Genomic DNA, 20,154 nt, shown 5'->3' with positions numbered 1-20,154 from the left:
TCACAACCACCACCGCCGCCACAAAAGATGCCCCTACGGAAAAGATTCTCCCTACTGTGCACAAGATGACCTGCAATTGAGTAACCAGGAAGCTGAATTCTTTCTTTCCAGTTCCTTTCGATTTGCAGCTCAGAGCTCAGAGTTTCAGTCTGGCAAGTAAAAATGACCCTGACAATCGTCCGCCTTCCCAGTGAGTTCTTGGAGGGGGTTGGCGCAATCTAGTGAGAAACAGCCCTGATCGGGGGCATTCATAATCAGCTTCTCATTTCGAAGCAGAGAATCTCTGCCCTGCAGGCCTCATAAGAACACGGGAGCATAAATCCTGAAGACTTATGAGGCACTTTATATTTCATATGCACTTAGCTAAAATTAATTACCCAATTAATCTCCAAGGATGATAACCAAATGAATTCTTCCACAGATTATCATTATTTATTAACAGATCAGAAAGCTGATGAAGATATTTTGCATGAGTTTCCACAGGGGAAATGAGTCCCTGAGAAACCAAATTCCAGTCCCTTCAAGGTCTCCCAGTGGAAGAGCAACAGAACCCAAAGTCACTGTGGAAGGTAGGACCCACGGAGGCAGGATGCTGGGATCTGCCCATCTTGCTGTGTGAAAATCATGAAGTAACAAGACCCCTGGAGACTTCTATTTCTCTGTCAGCCACAACACTAGAGTTCTGCCCCTGCTTCTCTTGCTGAGTTGACAAGGAAGTCTTCATGGAAATGAAGTCTTCATGCAAATGAAAATGTTATATTCTAGAAACATTGATTAACTTGCATATTAAGTTAATTTAAAAGAAATTATAATTAAGCAAGAATGTATTTATTTGTATTTTTTTAAAGATTTTATTTTTAAGTAATCCCTATCCTCAATATGGGGCTCGAACTCACAACCCCAAGATCAAGAGTCGCATGCTCTACCCAGTGAACCAGCCAGGCGCCCCAAGCAAGGATGTTTTAAAATCATGGATCCCTTCACAATTGTTTATTACAGAACTGGTTTTCTGGTGCTATGTCATGCCTGAGAAGACAGGATCTACAGCGAGACGGCAGGATTTGAATCTCACTCACTACCTGAGTGACTTTGGGCAAGTTACATGCCTCAGTTTCCTTTTCTATAATATGGGTATCATGATAGTACCTGCCAGCTAGTGTCATTTGAGGATTCAGTGAGTCAATATAGGTAAAAGCACTTAGCCTGGTTCCAGGTACATAGCAGATGCCCAGTAAACAAATCATATCCACACTGCGCATCAAGGACATGGAAATTTTAGCACAACAAAGAGGACATGGATATATCCCCCCACGTTTCTCTGTCTCCACAGCCTGGTACTGACCAAGCATCCAGCAGACTCATGAACCCCCTCGGACCCTTCTTCCCTTTCCCTGACCCCTCCATGTCTGTCTGTCTTTCCCCATCTCTCAGTTTTTCTGTTGCTTTGTCTATCTCTCTTCTCTCTACCTTCCGTTTCTTTTCACCTCACTCTTCCTGTTTCCTCACCATCCAGGACAATGAGGAACCCTGTGATTGTCTGGGTCTGCTTCTGGGAACTATTTTGTCTCATAAATTATCAGAGGAAATCAACCAGCCCCGAGAAGGCATATGAATTCCTTCTCCTTGCTGAACTCTGTCTGTGCCTTTACCCCCACTTTTTGTATCTCTCTCTGTCTACTTTCTTCTCTGTTGCCACCTGTCTCTGCCTCTCTGAGTCTCCTGTACCTCTTTCTGACTGTTTCCTTGTTTCTTCGTCTGCATGTCTTTATTTGTCTCTGTATCTCTCTATTGCTATCTCTCGCTCTGTGTGTGTGTGTGTGTGTGTGTGTGTGTGTGTGTGTCCTCCGCAGTGGTGAGATGAACTCCCTGGGCACTCTGAAGACCTGGTAGAAGAAGAAGGAAAAAAGCCTCAGATCGTTTGTGCCTCCTCCTTCTTTAGGATATGACTGAGAAAACTTTCTCTAGTTTGAGTCTCTTGTTAGCCCCCGAAGTAGCAATGACTTTAAGCAGTGTATCTCTGAATAGGTGTCTAAGTGGACCAGAGATGTTGATTCTAATCAAGACAACTTACATGAAAGTTAACTGGGCATACATTTAATGACACACATGATTATGATTATGCAGCATGGTAATTAGGCATAAATGGTAAGGGGCTAATGTTAATGACTGTAATTAGTATTATTTTTTCACAGCTAAGCCAAATTTCATTTCCCCTTTCTACACTGCTAATTCGCCAGTATCTGTCATCAGTGTCAGTGTTGATAATTTCTTGATGTCACATTCCGTTTAATCATCACATCCCATCAACATACACAGATTCAGACACACAGACATACATGGATACATACACCACACACACACACACACACACACACACACACACACACACCACACAAACCTTCCTAGCCCTGGAGCAACTGAGATCTCTTTAGAGAGGCTTAACCCCTCGCTGAGGTCATCTGTGAATTCCCTTCTAATCCTGAAATTCTGTTTTAAAAATAATAATGTGGGGTGAAAACATATAGATGAGTAGGGTTTAGTGCCTTCATAATTATCACCATCATCATCATCACAAAAAAATGATAGTAATTGGATTTTAATATATTCCATATAGTCTTTCCATGCATAATCCCTTTAAATTTTGAGGTAGGCATTATTCCTCATTTCCCAAATGAGAAAACTGGAACTTATTGAGGTTAAGTATTTGCCCACAGTCATGGAGCAAGTAAGTGGGAAGTCTGGGGATTTGGACTTTGAAGTCCATGATATGTCACCAACTTGTTCTTCTAGCAAAATAAAAATGGCAAGGACAGATATTTCCATCCCCTGAATCTTAATTATTTTAACTATGTTCATAGGGCAGATCTGTCTTATTTTTAGTGTCAGGAAGGAAGATCTTCCTCTGCCCTACAAGGTCCTTCTAGCTGGACTTAGAATCAAATTGACATGAGAGAGATTAACTGGAGAAAATCAAATTTAATAGGCATATGTATGGGGAATCCACTCAAACATGAAATTCCAAAGACAATGAGGCAACATGGAGTTTATATGAGCTAAAGAGGGGTAGGGTCTGAGGATACAAAGGGAAGAAGGGTGAAAGGAGTGTTTGGAAAAGCAAGGTTGCTAATAGAGCAAGTTTTCTAGGTAAAGGGGAATCTCTGTTAATAGCTCTCTTCCTGGTCCAGGCTCTCCTTTCCAATATAAATTTAGGCAGCTGAGGGGGAAGCAGAGAGTTTTCCTGCATCTGGTGGGTTTTGATTACTTTTAACTCAAAATAATCTGTTTGCCACAATGGCCCATCTTGGGGCAGCCTGCCCTGGGCTCTACAATATGAAAAAAGGGGCCATGGGCACTGGATACCTGAAAGAGGAAAGAGAAAAGAATGTAGAGGCAAGAAGCATTGCCAACGTTGGGATGTTTATTCAAAACAAACTTGTTTATTTTCTGTAAGTGACCATGACTTTAGAAAGTTTTGAGGCTTTCAGAAGAGATCTGGGCATCAGGGCTGTATCCACCTTTTGCACTAGGTTGCTCTCAGAAGAGGCTTTCATCTCCCTTGGGTTTGCTCCCCATACTCAGGCAAAAAGTTCTCTGAGTGGTCCTCCCCTAAGCAGTGTCCCCTAAAGGCAAAATTGAGCTGTTTACCTGGGAGGAAGAAAAGGAGGCTTTTGTGAACATAAATGAAGATGGGGGGATGCTGTCCTACTCACTGTGATGACCCCATGGGCGAGGTCTGGGCTACTCCCTCCTTTTAAGACCTGTTCCTTCCCAGCTCTAGCCTTTGGATCTGCCTAGGAACAGCCTCTTCATTCTTGACTAGACTCCCTGAGCACAGTGAGTGGTCCAGAGATAGGCACGATCAATCAAAATCCTTTTCTAGGATTTAGCCAACTGCATGTGGGAAAAAGGGTCTCTATGATCAGAGGACTGTAAGATGTAAGAGATACTGAAGAACTATGAAGTTTCTACTGTGGCCCTCCCTGTCCTTGTCACTGTAGATTGCACACCCTCTTGCACATGACCTCAGCCCCTCACTGTTCCTTCCACTTCTCTTAGTAAAATCCAAATTTTCCAAACAATGGCTGCTAATTAATCAGAATAACTCCTCCCTTCCCTGAGTACCATCTTTGAACAAATATTCTTGAAACTAGCTGAACTTCAGCTGACCCTGCCTGCTGAAGACCTATAAAAAAATTCCACCCTTCTTCCCAAGTTAGAATGCTCCTTCTCATGCAAACAGTTTTGAAAAAAGACTTATGCTAATGGTGCTCTTGTTTTTTTCCACAGAGGATATGAGTAAGAGATGCTGAGATGCTAGAAGCCGGACCACAACTGGTGAGAAGCCAGCCTGGGAGAATGAAATTAACACGGGAACAGGTGCTGGAGAGAGAGGTAGGGGGTGGGGTGGGGGGAGAAATTGAGGCAGAGACAGAGCGATATCCAATGGTGTTCAAGTTTCCATCCTATTTCTTAAGCCTAGCACATCTGTTATTACCATTTTTTTTTGTTATATAAATGAAAAAGTTAAAATGGTAGGATTAAAAAAAAAGGAGAATCACAGCAGTCCTCAAATTTGGCTGTGCAGACATAAAATGCTTTTTATAACTCTATTCTGAAATCAATCCGAATCTAGAACGTGTATATCCAGGAATAAGGGTAAACATTATCTTGTTTTTTCAAGTAGCTCATTCAACTAGTCACCTCTGGGTAAATGTTCAGTCAGAAATTCAGGGTTCTCCCCTCACTCCTTGTCAACCCACTTTTGGGGATGAGCTAAGTTGCTGGAGAATCAGGGTACTAAAATGTAATTTTTAAAAATGTGACTCATACAAATATAAAATGAATTTGTGTCAAAGATTTTATTTTACTCATTATTTAATGAGAAACTAATGAGAAGTAAAAACTGGTTCAAAGGAGATTCCAAGGGAAAACACATCTATAGGCAATCCGGAATAGTGAATTTAATTTGCCGATAGAGGCAAAACTGGCCTCTTCTGCTAAGTAGAAATTGATGCATCCTCATTGGATAAAATTCATTTGCATTTCTAAGAATGGGAATTATTTGCATCATCATCAGCCTTTTACAAATTAACTTCAGTCTCTATAGACTTACAAAATAGTCAAGGACAGTGAAAGACAAGACCCCTATAGAATCCAGATAATCCTGGAAGTTTCCAGAGATTTGGCCAAGAATTCCGTCCGTACAGTCTGATCCTCCACACAGGCTCTACAGACTGGCTGAAATAGAAGTGAATTTGAATAACTGAATTTGAGACATTTCCTGCCAAATGACACTATCAATTACTGCCAAACAAAATATTCTATTTTCATATAGTCCCCCAATCCATCTCATGGGCATTGTGACAACGCAATAACCACCTGAATTTCTAGTTTTCCCCATTGATTTTAATTGTGGCAGGTTAGCCAGGTACATCGGAAACCCCGTCACAGCCTCCGGCTCCCCACCTTGAGATGCATGTGCAGATGGAGTGCTAGCTCAGAAACTAGGGTTTCTCTCGTAGGAGGGAATAGGTTTAAGATTTCAAAATCAGACACAACAGACACCCGATTATGGACTTAAAGCCCCAAGTAGGAAAGCCTACAAACCATGAAAAAAACACACCCTTAAAAACCAGCACCGGGGCGCCTGGGTGGCTCAGTCGGTTAAGCAGCTGCCTTCGGCTCAGGTCACAATCCTAGGGTCCTGGGATCAAGCCCCACGTCCGGCTCCCTGCTCAGTGGAGAGCCTGCTTCTCCCTCTCTCTCTGCCTGCCTCTCTGCCTACTTGTGCTTTCTCTCTCTGTGTCAAATAAATAAAATCTCAAAAAAAAAAAAAAAACCCAGCACCCCTGTTACCTGGCCCCCACCTGCCTCTTGGACACCTTGTGCTTCCATTTGGATATTTCATCCCGACTTTTTGTATTAGGAAGCGTGCTGCATCACTTTGGGTTCAGTAAAGATCAAGAAATAAAAATATTCATGATCTGGTAGGATTGGTCCTGAGAGCTCATGGTGGATTTATTTACTCCCAACTGGGAGAAAAATTGGTCAAATAAGGCAAAGTAAACATTTCACAAGCAGGTGGAAGATCAACCTCTTAGACAGCTCCCCACCTCCCGGCTGTGGCAGAGGTGGAGACAGAAGCTGAGGGTCAGTAATTGCAAAGGCAAAGCCAAATGAAGTTTCAGTGCAGACGCAGGTGAAGGAGCACCAGATAAAATTCTAGATTACAGGTCTGCAGACTAAGAGGAGCTGTACAGGTGTGCCCTGTTTATTTTGCTTTTCTCTTGTTCTGGGATGGCCTTCTGGGCTTAAATACCAAAGTTGGTATGGTGCTCAGAAGTACAGTACTAGGTGCACTCTGTCATCCATCTCTTCATCAGTGTATATGCTAAACACATGCTAGCTGTCATCTTGGTGTCCCTAAGTCCTCTAGTCTATGTAGTTGCTTATATATTTAATGTTTAAACAGAAGTGGCTTGAGTTTCTTTTTTTTTTTTTTTTTTTTTTAGATTTTATTTATTTATTTGACAGAGACACAGCGAGAGAGGGAACACAAGCAGGGGGAGTGGGAGAGGGAGAAGCAGGCTTCCCGCCGAGCAGGGAGCCCGATGCGGGGCTCGATCCCAGGACCCTGAGATCATGACCTGAGCCGAAGGCAGACGCTTAACGACTGAGCCACCCAGGCGCCCCAACAGAAGTGGCTTGAGTTTCTATCCTACACTGTGGAGAGTTCAGTGCCTTTCCCAAGATTTCTGCAAACCCCAAGCTGCATCCATTGCTATGCTTGCTCCTTGCTCAGATTTCCTGGTCCCACTAAACTCTCAATCCACCTCACATTCCACTCCTATGGTTCTTCTCTTTTTTTTTTTTTTTTAAAGATTTTATTTATTTATTTGAGAGAGAGAGAATGAGAGACAGAGAGCATGAGAGGGAGGAGGGTCAGAGGGAGAAGCAGGCTCCCTGCCGAGCAGGGAGCCCGATGTGGGGCTCGATCCCAGGACTCCAGGATCATGACCTGAGCCGAAGGCAGTCGCTTAACCAACTGAGCCACCCAGGGGCCCCAAAGATTTTATTTTTTTTATTTATTTATTTGAGAGAGAGAGAATGAGAGACAGAGAGCATGAGAGGGAAGAGGGCACAGGGAGAAGCAGACCCCCTGCTGAGCAGGGAGCCCGATGTGGGACTCGATCCCGGGACTCCAGGATCATGACCTGAGCCGAAGGCAGTTGCTTAACCAACTGAGCCACCCAGGCGCCCCCACTCCTATGGTTCTTCTCTTTATCCTTTGTTACCTCATAAGGGAAAAACAGCACACACTTCTCTGATTTCGTCACCAATGAAAGAAGTTCATATGTAGCACACATTTATCAAAGTTTAAGATAATCAATAGTTGTACAATGCCAAACACCATAGCAGATTATTTAAGATAAAACATGCCTCTTCTTAAAAATCCTAGGAGGGGCGCCAGAGTGGCTCAGTTGGTTAAGCGTCTGACTCTTGATTTTGGCTCAGGTCCTGATCTCAGGGTTGTGAGATGGAGCCTGGATTCAGGCTCTGCGCTCAGCACAGCGTCTGCTTGAGATCCTCTCTCCCTTCCCTACTGCCCCTCCTCCCGCTCTCTCTTTCTCTCTCTTAAATAAATAAATAAAATCTTAAAAAAAAAACTCTTGGGAAAAAATAGATGGAGTAAATGTGGTGAAAAGTTAGTAAAGTCTAAAACCAGATGGTTACATAGGGTTAATTATACCATTTTTCTGATTTTTAAGTTCCATAGTTTTCACAAGACTTTAAAAATACACACTAATCCTGAGATCATGAAGATATTTTGCTGTCTTTGTTAGTTAGGGTGACAGCAAGACTGCCATAATAACAGAGTCTCCAAAACACAGGGACTGATGATGTACAAGCTTATTACACTCTCACATAATAGTCTTGAGGGTCCACCCTCTTAACAAACTTTTCAGTGTATATTACAGTATTGTTAACTACAGACACTGTATTGTACAGCAGATCTCTAGAACTTACTCATTTTGCATGACTGAAAGTTGATACCCATTGAGCAACAACTCCCCATTTCCTCCTGGTAACCACCATTCTACTCTGCTTCTATGAATTTGACTATTTTAGACACTTTATATAATGGGATCATAATGAGATATCACCTCCCACCTGTTAGGTGGGCTATTACCAAAAAAAACCCAAAAAACAAAAGATAGCAAGTGTTGGTGAGGATGTGGAGAAACTGGAACCCTTGTATGGTGTTGGTGGGAATGTAAAACTGATGCAGCTGTTATGGAAAATAGTATGGGAGTTCCTCAACAAAATTAAAAATAGAACTATCATATAATTCAGCAATCCCATTTTTGGGTATTTACCCAAAAGAATTGGCATCAGGATCTCATGGAGATATCCGCACTCTCATGTTCATTGCAGCATTATTTATAATAGCCCAAATACAGAAACAACTGAAGTATCCATTGGTGGATGAATGGATAAAGAAAATGTGGTATATGCTGTTGATTTGCAAGCTCCTTGAGAACTACCCTGGTGTAATGTGAAACTGCCCCCCCCACCCCACAGTGAAGGGTGGGAGAGAGGGAAGGAAGAGGCAGGCCACTTTGGACTGGTAGCTGGCAGAGTTTAATAAGCACAGGAACTTACACACAGGCTTGTCTTGAGTGGCTGCAAGATGAGTAGATTTCCACACCTGCCTGCCAAATCCTTCAAGTCTATATAGAGGCTTAATTAGGTTCAGTCATATATACCATCCAGATGATCTCAATACCACATCATTATCACCAGGTTATGTCCTTGGGGAAACCTCTGAAGAGTAGGGAAGGCAAGCAGAACCCACATTCCAAGGACAGGGGAGGGCTGTGAGATGCTCAGGCCAAGCTCATGGGTCAACTGGCAGTCACGTCCTCTTGATGACCTCCTCCAACATAAGTGTGCAATGGAATATGATTCAGCCTTTAAAAAAGAAGCCTATCCTACCGTATGCAACAACCAAATCCAGGTTCGTATGGATGAACCTGGAGGATGTCCTGCTAAGTGAAATAAGCCAGTGACAGAAGGAGATAGGGTCTTTAAAGAGGCAATTAAGTTAAAATGAGGCCACGAAAGTGGGTCCTAATTCAATATGACTGGTGTCCTTACAAGAAGAGGAAGTTAGGACAGGGGCACACCCAAAAGAAAGACCATGAGAAGACAGAGGAAGAAGATGGCCGTCTACAAGGCAGTGGGAGGCCTCAGAAGAGGCCAACCCTGCTGACACACTGACCTGGCACTTCTCATCTCCAGAACTGTGAGAAAAGAAATTTCTGTTGTTGCATCCCCCCGGTCTGTTTTACTGTGTTATGGCAGCCCTAGCCAGCTTGTACACTGCTCATTTTGCTGTAGAACGATTTTCTTCTCCAGTTCACTACTCGGAACTCATGAAAGCCTCCCTTGGTAAATCCTTAACCTCACTGAGCCTCTTTTCTAAACAAAGGACCAATTCTCTCAGGATATCTGCCCTTTAGGAGCACAGAGTCCCCATAGAAGCTGAGAAGTTTCCTCGAATGAGATCAAACTGTGGGGCACGTCAGTCTCCTTAAGTCGGAAGGGAGCCGTGTAAAAGTCTATTCTTCCTTAATAAAGAATATGCCACCTCTTAAGAAGCTGGCAGCATCTCCCGCCAGAGTTTCTTTCGTTTGCTTCAAACGGCGGTTTCCCCCTTCCCGCCCGGTTCACAGACATGCCTTCATCCTTCCGTCACCGCGGGTCATGAAGAGCCTCCCGCGCGCAAGCCACGGGGTCAGACAAGCCTGTGAGGTTCTGCTCAGAGGGGATCCCCGAAATGAAGGGTGGCTGACGGCAGATGTGGAGGGAAGGGAGCAGTCCTTCCTTCCTTCCTTGTTTCCTTCCTTCCTTCCTTTCTCTTTTCTCTTTTCTTTTTCAAAAGAGGTGGGGAGAGACGAAGTGCTGACGGGAACAACCCGACAGGAAGGAGCCCAGGACACGCGCAGGCGCTCAGCTGCCCGAGCAGGCGACGCGCTGGCATCCACTTGGCGGAACGGGTGAGTGTGTTGGGCGGGGGGGGGGGGGGGGGGGGGCACCGCGGCAGGGAGGGAGCCAGGTGTGAGCACGGCGCCGGTTTCTCAGGGGGCCTGGGCGGGGGAGCCCAGGAAAGTTCTCCTCAGATTTTCTTAGTGAACTGAGAATCTAAGAGGTTGTGAGTGTGCTGGGGGGAAGGGCTCTCTGAGGTTGGAGGAGAAAGTGTAAAATCCTCTCAGAAAGTGGGCGAGTACGTGGCGGATGGCAGCGGCTCTGCAATTTTAGGGCACATCAGATTCACCTGTCTTGCGTGGTGTCTCTCACTCAGTAGGTCTGGGATGGGGCCAGAGAATGTGCATTTCTAACAAGTGATACTGATGCTGCTGGCCTAGGGATCTCCCCGTGAGAACCACTGGACAGGACTAAACCCTAGTTCTTGCACTTTGTTTACAACAAGACTGTGACACGGAGATGTACACTACTCAGGGGCATTTGGGCGGACGGCTGTGCAGAAAAGTTGTTGGAATTCTGACAACAGAAGAGAGTTCCAAATGGGCATCCAAAGCGACTCTCTTGCCAGCACAGGAAAGAACTATGGGCATGAGGACACTATGAAGGTGCACACATGAGCTGTGTCTTTCCACAGTGTCAGCTTTATTCTACCAGAAAGCAAAGTTAAATCACAATGATAAAGCCGGTTCAGGATTCTAAACTCAATGACAATTCACCATGTGATTCAACTTGGCTTCTTACATAGCACACAGAGCAGGACAGAAGACAAGCCACACAACAAACAAGATGACAGAAAGGTGCGGGAAGTGAATGAACCAAATGCAAAGTCAGTCTGTGGACGCGCAGTTAAGGCCTCGGTCTGGCCCGGGTCAGCTCTCAGCACCTACTGCTTCTGATGTTCAAGCAGGGAAGGCTCTCAGTTCTGCTCAGAGATCAATCAGGCAGAGCCTTCCGCGGTAGTTGCCTTTTTTTTTTTTTTTAAAGATTTTATTTATTTATTTGACAGAGAGACACAGCGAGAGAGGGAACACAAGCAGGGGGAGTGGGAGAGGGAGAAGCAGGCTTCCCGCTGAGCAGGGAGCCCGATGTGGGGCTCGATCCCAGGACCCTGGGATCATGACCTGAGCCGAAGGCAGATGCTTAACGACTGAGCCACCCAGGGGCCCCAGTAGTTGCCTTTTTTAAGTGGTCAGATATGGGGCACCTGGGTGGCTCAGTTGGTTAAGCAACTGCCTTCGGCTCAGGTCATGATCCTGGAGTCCCTGGATCGACGCATCGGGCTCCCTGCTCGGCAGGGAGTCTGCTTCTCCCTCTGACCCTCCCCCCTCTCATGTGCTCTCTCTCATTCTCTCTCTCTCAAATAAATAAATAAAATCTTTAAAAAAAAAAAAAGTGGTCAGATATGGAGGGGTCAGGTCTGAAGAGTCTGACCATTTGCTGCCAAAATCCTTCCCTTATTAAAGGGATTGAATCGGTTTTGGGTGTCTGTAGACCTCGTCCTGTTCTGCTCGTTACCAGTTCTGGGGTGTCAGCCGACGTTGGTCCTGGTGACATCACCTAGCTGCACTCCCTGAACTGCTTGCGTCATTGCTTGATACGGGCTCCTGCTTGACATGAGAGACTCCATTCTGCTCTCTACAACTATAGAGAGAAAAGAGGATGATGTTAACACACACAGAGAAAGGGAGCTAACCTACTTCTTGCCCTTATTTAGAAGTCTGAAAAGTCTGAGAAGCAGATTACAAAATGACTCCAGTAGCCAAGCACAAAGGGAAGGTTCTCCCACAAATGATGGTCGTTTAAGAAGGGCCTATAAGATGGTGTCCACAATAGTGGGTGGAGAGATATGGAAGATAAAGACCGCCTAAGGGAACATCCTGCCCATTCAGCCATGTGAGTGAAATGAATGATCACATTTTGGAATTCAGGTGAATATTACATTTTAGAATTCAAGCAATTTTGGCTTCCATCTGGAAACGTTGACTTGATGGTTGTTACATGCTACTTCCAAAGGTTGATTGATTTCTTCTTCAGATAACTTTGGTAATGGTGTCTATTCCACAGTTCACATATTTTCAGAAGCCCTGGAAAAAGGGAAATAGGTGAACAACAGTCATATTCCAGGTAATAAATGGCAGGGGAATTGGTGAAACCTATGCCCAGAAACCAGAGTAATATCTGTTTGTTCCTCCTTTCAGATTTGATCTTTAGAAGCTCTCATTACATCTACTTCCCTAAATTGCCTCCTCAGATTTTGGCATCCCCCACTTGGCTATTCTGGAAGTCATGTTGCTAATCTCTTCAAACATACCCAGTTTTAAGTTCATCTCTGACCTCTCCACTCTGTCTCATCACCCCACTGCTATTCATTTCTGGCCCAGTTCTGCATTAAGAGCTCATACCAGCACCCGTCAGTAACATGGCAGCGTGGAGAATTCTCACCTCCGTATTTCTTATTCACTTATTCACTCACTCATCCATTCATTTAAGAAACATTTATTGAATGCCTACTACGGATCAAAAACTAGGTGCCATAGGAGGATGCTAGAGCCCGGGGATTGAGAGATGAATGTGACACAGATTCTGTTGTTAAGGAGCTCACAGTCTAGTTAGGGGAGATAGAAACATTAACAAGTAATTGCCACGTAGTGTAATGTGCTCACTGGTGGAATTACACACACTGTATGATGGTAAAACAGAATAAGGAGTGAAGAGCTGTGCTTGGGGAAGAACACAGAGAAGACATCCCAGAGGAGGTAATATTCGATCTGTGTCCTAAAGTTTTCACTCCAAGGAAAAGTTAAGGGCATTTCATACAGAAAGAATGGGGGAGACTTGAAGGCTCAAAGGAGTATGGCATGTTTCAAAGATGGCAATTGGTCGGATATGACAAAAGAGGCAGTTTTGCACTGTGCTTAATTGTGTAGGCTGCAAAGCCAAACTATGGGGGTGCAAATTTGGCTCTACAGCCCTTACTCCCTGTGTGATTTTAGAAAAATTATTTGACTTCTCTGTGCCTCTGTTTTCCTACATATAAAATGTGGATAAAATAGCTTCTATCTCATAGGATTGATTTGAAGATTTAATGCGTTAACACATATCACCTTCAGAACAATACTTCGTATATAGTAAGTACACAGAAAATGTTGGTTATTGTTGCCAACATTTCTGGTTGTCCTTGTCATTGTCATCATCATCATCATCATCCTAGCTTTACCTTTTTCTTTTTATCCTTGAATCTAACTAGTTATTAAATCGTCTCTGTTCTACCCTGCATTCTAAATATTTTTCAAATCCATATTTTCATCACTGTCCCTGTTACTATTGCATTACTTTAAGCTCTCATCATCTCTTCTAATAGCTAGAAAGTGTGCTACTTGCAGAGGTTTAGCCCTCAGCCCTTATGCCTTTCCCAGCATCTTCCAAGCTTCCTATCCCATAGACTTTTTCATGGAGCAAAGAAATCAATGGAGATAATGTTAGAAAGGTAATCAGGGGCTAGATTATGAACAGTCTGTATGCCGGGATAAGAGGATTTGACTTATTCTGTAGCTGATGGAGAGCCACTAAATATTTTAAGCAGGGAAATGACTTAACCAGGTTTGCATTTTATAAAGATGAGGTGGAAATTCTAGAAATGGAATCTATAGGTCTCTCTGGAAGATTGACTGGGGAGGAGAGGAGAGGGCAAGGGAGGAATCAAGATGATCCTTAGGGGTTTTGGCTGGAGATATTTGGTGGATGGGGTATTATCTTCTGACATGGCTAGAGTGTGGAGTTTGGGAAGAAAGGGGCTAGAAATGAAGCTGGAGAGAAAAGAATGACTTTAATCACAAAACATTTTGGACTTTTTCCTCTGAATCCAGAACTAAGGGTAGAGAGGTAGGTGCTTTTTTTCTCGGGAGAATGAGAACAACACTTCTCTCCCATTGGCCTCTCTTTTCTGTGCATCCTATAATGATATTCTTCTCTTCTCCAATCTTTGAATGCTCCCCTTTCCTTTTCAGGCTACTTAAAATCCAACCATCATTAAAGAACCAGAGAAAACTCTACCTCCTGTAAACATCTATTGTATGTGACTACTCTAGCCCACGTTAATATCTGTTCTGATTGCCCATCATACTGAAGGTTTGGATGCTTGGACTAGTGCTTAAAACGTCTCTTAGTTTTAGCTTCCTTACTACATTGAATTACTGCCCTTAAGGGCAAAACAAATGATTAAGTCCTCCAAAAGACACTTAGTTGGAACCCTAAACTACTTTATGGGTTCAGTGAGTGTTAGAGGGAAACTTTGAGATCACCTTGCCTAGTGGTGTCCACCTAGAATCTAACATTCCAAGACATTGTCATCAGTGTCCATATTGCCATTTTTCTTGTTTAAGACTATAAGAACTATTGTACAATGTCTTATGTCAAGTCTCTCCAGACTGCTTTGGGCAATAGCTCTATCAATCCAGTTTAGTAACTCTGGTGCTCACATAAGAAATGAATCAATGATTTAACAAACTGCAAATGGGTAGAAAAATATTTCAAAAAATGGAGGGCATGAAAAGAGGACAAAACATTCCTTGGTGGTAGAAATTAGCAAACATTGATCTCGGCCAACTCCCATGTTAATGAGGGCCCTAGTTGAGAAGCTAGGCCAGGGGCACAACCTACTAAATAGCTCCCCTGGTGCTAAGATGAAGGTTTTCATGCATCCTGTTGCATGGAATTCAGTGCTCCTCCATTGAAGGGTCCTCATCAGTACCAGGAATTACTACTCACATGGCGGGACAGAAGAGAAGGAACTACCATTTGTTGAGAGTTTAATATTTACTAGTCACTCTATTGGCTGTTTTGTTATGCATTATTTCATTTCTTCTCCATAAAAACCTAGTGATTTCATTTTGTTGTAATAAAAAAATTTTTTTTAGGTAATCAAACTGACACCAAGTGGGGTTAAGAAATGCTCCCTGGGTCCACCAAGTCAAAAGTGGCAGAGCCTTTCCAAACTCAGGAAGTCTCGGGCTCTTAAGTGTCTATTCATCCCATTTTTGAGAAAAGTCTATGATACAGGAAGCTTGAAAGGTGCTGGGAAAGATAGGGGCCCAGGGCTCATGAGAGCACTGGGCAAAATGAGAGAAAATCCCAAGTAAACTAGAAAATTCTTTAAAGCCAGTTCTTTTCAGGATCATTATCTGGACTGAGCCTCATCCTTTGCCCAGCTCTGTACTTCAGTTCTCTAAGTTTCTACTGCCATAGCCCAACCCTTCCCTCCTTCTCCCTAAATCATTCTGAGACATCCATCCACAAAGGGACAGCTATGGAAATAGGCAACTTTACTATGAAAGCACTGCTAACTCCATCCTTAGGCTCCTCTTCTTCCCTGAAATCGCTACCCAGTTGTAAATTCAGATATGTTGAACTTCAAATTTAGAATATGTTCATTGTAAATTAGCTCCTTTTCCACTATTTCCCATTTCTATGATGGCATTATGATTTTTTTCATCAGCTGGGCTCAACACTTCTAAGTCCCTCTTGTCTTGCTCCCATGCAGGTCTAAGATCTACCTCCCTGATGTCTTCCACAGCCTTCTCCACAATCCAAGGTCACTACCACTGCTCTGTCATGGCCTCCATGACCTCTTTTCTGGATTACAGCAATAACCTCCTGTTTCCCATCCCATCTCACTTTCTCTTTCCATCCATCCCATATATCTCTGACAGATTAATTTTTCTAAAGCTCTGTTCAGGTCATGTCCTGTTATTCCTATAAAGCCAATGATATTTTCCTGTTGCTGCCAAAATAAATACCAATGCTCAGACTCATTTCATTTCTCATCCCTGATCTTCCTATGTAGCATCCTCTATGGATGACTATAGCAAAAGTCTTCCATACACTGTTTCCCTCTGGCTTTTCCATCTCTGTGCATTTGCTGACACTGGGATGCCTTACCCTCATCCCTGCACCCCTGCTGTCATTTGGAATCCTATGTATCAACCTTGGATCCTCCATAAAGTAATTTTCTGGTGACCCCCAGTTAAAAGGTTCTCTTGTTTTTAGCCTCTTAACATATGCTTCTCTTTGGCATTTATCAAGACGGTTGTAGTTTGGTTCTTTCTTTTCTTATGTAGTGGGTATAAATGTACAATTAAAATTCAGAAAGTCAATAAATGTCAGTTCAAAACCATATTATATCTGACTCCGAGTCCCAGTGCCCCTAGACAAGTGGAAAAATCAATCTTCCCCAGGAACAAATGAGAATCTAAGAAGCCATGGTATCCACAGAGCCCAGGTGGTGAAATTATAAGCCTTTAGTTTCTAGCCCATCATTTTGTCCCATCATCTGAACCTTCACAGTTTCTTGAAAGAAGCCAATTAGCTGGGACATGCCCTCTTTCCACCACCCACTCTTCCCCCGCTAAACTCTGTCCTCCTGTTTATGGTACTGGTGGAAGGAGGGACAGGCTCCTGCCACCCATGGATCCAGCTGAATTCTATTCCCTTTCTGTTTGGGAGAAATTCCTCCCCTCTCTTGGCCTTCACAGATAATCCTTTTTCTCTGCCTCTCCTTACTGGATACCTAATATTTTCACAAAAATCATAAAGTCTTTCACAACAAATTGAAGGAAAGATTGTCTTCCCGTGTTTCTGTTTTCTGCCCTGAAACACAAACCTCCCTGAGGCAAAGGAGCTAGTGAGCTCAGTGATCTTTTTAGCCTGGGGGAAGCTGAAAAATCACAGAGAACAAAAACACGAGTTCTTACTTCAATCCAGAATCCTGCCACACTTGTCTAAATTACCCAACAACAGCAATAGCCTTACTCATGTTTCTATCCTTTGCAGCCTGGGCACATTGCAAAAATATCTGGCTTAGAAAATAGACAGGACTCAGGAGGATTCACTCAGGAAATGTCCAGTTTTTGTTTCGTTTTGTTTTTCTTCTACCATCACACATCCTGTTGGTTCTCCTTTCTCTGCTCTTGGACAATATCTCAGGCAGATCTCTTGGCTTTCTCATCTCTCACTTCCAAGTATTAAAACACTTTTGTTTTCAGCAGTTAGGAAATCTGGACCAATCTAATGGTAGACTTTTGCTCTCTCATGTGATTCACAGCACCTTCCTTTTCTACTGCTCACACCTAACCTGCACTCAGAACCCCGGATTCAGGAGGGGTCCTGTGGTCCATTGTGATTCTGCAACCTCTCCTGTACCCTGGATGCTACTGACACCTCCACATTCAGAGCAAGGAGCAGAGAGGAGAAAGGATGGTAGGAAGCCAGGCAAAATGTGATTATTTAGCTAGTGCTGTTTGAACAGCTCTCTTGGATGTTGAATGCCTTCTCTCTTGTGGAAAAAGCCTGAGTACTGGCTTGTTTTTCTTGCAAAGAACGTTTGTGGGCTCTTTGGAGGACACTCTCCACGCCCATGTCCAGACTTCCACTCTGCTGTATTCTCCACTGTACATAATACACACTTTGGGTAATTCCCACACAGCTCTTTCCCTTGTGCCCAGCTTCTCTTCCTGGTATCCACTTGGCCCCCTAGAACACTTTGTGCAGGCTTGCCTCCCTTGTCCCCTGCCCCCACTGAAACCTGGCAAGATCAGGCCACTCGCCTTGCCCTGCCACCAGGGGCCATGTGGGGCAGCCTCTGTCTTCATCAGGTACATGCCTCACAGCTCCCTGGGTCCATGTAGATTCCCCACCCTGGTGGGAGGACCGGCATACCTCAGTGACGACTAGGTGAGTGGTCTCTTTCCCCTGGCGGATCTGAAAGGTTCTCTTGCTGTTTCCTTTATTTGGCTTAGGATAGAGGTACATTCCAGTGTCTGCTCTCCTAACCGACAACTCTCTTTAAAGAGAGCCTCTTTCCACCACTAAATCCCTACCCTTCTCTTAGACAAGCTGGAGGTGGTGACAGGAGAAGGGCCATATGATCCCATTTGGCCACTCTTAACAAGTCCTGAGTAGATGTGCCCAACATCTCTCTTTTTAGAACTTGTAGTACTTCTTAGCTATTTTTCTCAGCTTTGGATTTCAGCTGAAATTCTGAAACAACAGAAATACCTGTTGAATTAAATAACTTGCAAACCCATTCGTTTCTTTGGGTACATGAACATGATATAGTAAGTAAAACAACTTATGACCAAAAATAAAGAACTTCATCCTTATGAACATATTCTGAGCACCATCTGGATTAGGTAGGCTGCCTGTCTCCCACCCCCTAAGTGCTGGAAAGAGGCCTGTCAAATAGCCTTTCTTTATCACCTGTGGTAGATCTTTCCTTGATCATTTTAATTTATTATATGGCAAATGTTGGTATAAGTAATTACATTTCAGCTGCTTAGGGGAAGTATTTTTTTAAATATCTGTCAAACATTTACTTGTAAAATTTGAGGGGCATTTGCAAAAATTAACCTTCTTCTTCTCAAGTGCCGATTCTTTCCTGAACCCAGAAAAGGACTAACACCTTCACCTATTTCTTATCATACCATGGAAAAAACCAGTTACACAGTGTTCTAGAAGAACTGTTTGCATGAGAGAAAATAGCTTTTAGATTCAGGCAGAAACTTCCTTACCATCCAAGCAGCTTGTGGAATTGAAGAGCCCATAAAAGGATGGGGTCAGAAACTCAGATTGTAGGCACTGGCGGACAGCTGGGGACAGAACCCAAAGGCAGGCTCTGCAGGGGCCTGGAATTTAACCTTGTGATCTGGAGGAAGTGCTTGTGTTTGCATTTGTAACATGTTTTTCTTTTAATCATTAAAAATCATTAATCCTACCTTTATTTGTGTTTCCCAGAATATGGCCCAGGGACCATCTTTATCAGAATCAACTAGAGAGCATGTTTAAATGTAGATGCCTGGGCCCCAAGTAAGACTACCAATCAGGACCATGGTGTTGGGATCCTGGAATTTACATTTTCAACAAGCACCAACCTCTCAAGCTTGAGAATCCCTGTAAGCTTCGCTCTTCTTGTGGGCACAGGCCCTCTGGAGAGGTCTCAGGTCCAGGGCTGTAATATAACCACCGAAGCCACCGGTTTCAACTTCTGGTTCTTTTTGGTGTCCTGCTCTCCTGAAATAGTGTCATGTATGGTCCCCTACTAATCCGTGATTCTTTGTCTCTTTTTTCTCCATTTTCTGTCTTCTGCTCTTCCCACTTCCAACTCATTGAGATCATAGTTTTGTTGAGTCAACCAGAGTCCTTAAATTTCCATTTTTAGGGAAATTTTACAGTTTGTTTCTTATGTCTCTCTCTGAATCAGTTGCACTCTGGCCAAGATTTTTTTTTTTTTTTTTTTTAAGATTTTATGTATTTATTTGAGAGGGAGAGAGCACAAGCAGGGTGAGGGGCAGAGAGAAAGGGAGAAGCAGACTCCCCCACTGAGCAGGGAGCCTGCCATGGGGCTCAATCCCAGGACCCTGGGATCATGACCTGAGCTGAAGGCAGACTCTTAAATGACTGAGCCACCCAGGTGCCCCTGACCAAGATTGTTCTAAGAGGTGCTCCATGACTGGGATGTTTTCTCTATAAAATTCCAGAATACTTTTTGCCCCAAACTTGAGATATACCTCTCAAGTTCTACAACTTGGTTTAAAGCACAACTGTGAAAACTTGCCTGGCCTAATACAAACCTTTAGAAACGTTCAGAGTCAAAGGCCCTGCCTACACATCCAAATCCAGGCCACAAAGTCACAGGTCATGGCATTGCCAAAATGGTCCATGCAGGTATATTGTTCTCAACCAAAATCCCACTGTTTAAATTTCTCAACATTCCCAGCCAAGGACCAAACACTGGAGTCTCTGAGAGGTCAGGCCTCTTCTCGTCTAGTTCCTAACAAATTGAGAAACAAAACAAAGGGTGGCAGATTGAGGCCAAAATATTGTTAATAATAATAATAATAATAACAACAGTAATAATAAATTCTAAGGTTGAAATAAGGATCATGACTAAATTAGGCAAAGGTCCAAGGCCTAAGAAGGCAGAGCACCAGCTGCTTCCCAAGAGCAGAATGTGTGGAGCTGGGTGGACAATGCCCAGTTTATTTTTGCCAAGTGTACCAATCAGATTAATTACTGCCCAGCACCCCCCAATCCCCATATCCATGGCTGAGT

General features: G+C 43.6%; 1 long non-coding RNA gene across 1 annotated transcript in view; it reads left to right on the top strand.

Moving 5' to 3' along the window:
• The first annotated feature begins 9,833 nt into the window (after nucleotides 1-9,833).
• LOC144382150 (uncharacterized) overlaps nucleotides 9,834-20,154 on the top strand; it is a 113,246-nt gene continuing 102,925 nt past the window's right edge. The window contains exon 1 of the long non-coding RNA XR_013448581.1: nucleotides 9,834-10,061. This is a non-coding gene — a long non-coding RNA (uncharacterized LOC144382150). The remainder of the gene's footprint in view (nucleotides 10,062-20,154) is intronic.

Source organism: Halichoerus grypus, chromosome 6, assembly GCF_964656455.1.
Source record: "Halichoerus grypus chromosome 6, mHalGry1.hap1.1, whole genome shotgun sequence".
In the NCBI taxonomy this organism is placed as follows: domain Eukaryota; kingdom Metazoa; phylum Chordata; class Mammalia; order Carnivora; family Phocidae; genus Halichoerus; species Halichoerus grypus.
Note: the sequence above shows the minus strand (reverse complement) of the source record. Positions and strands in the feature narration are given on the sequence as shown.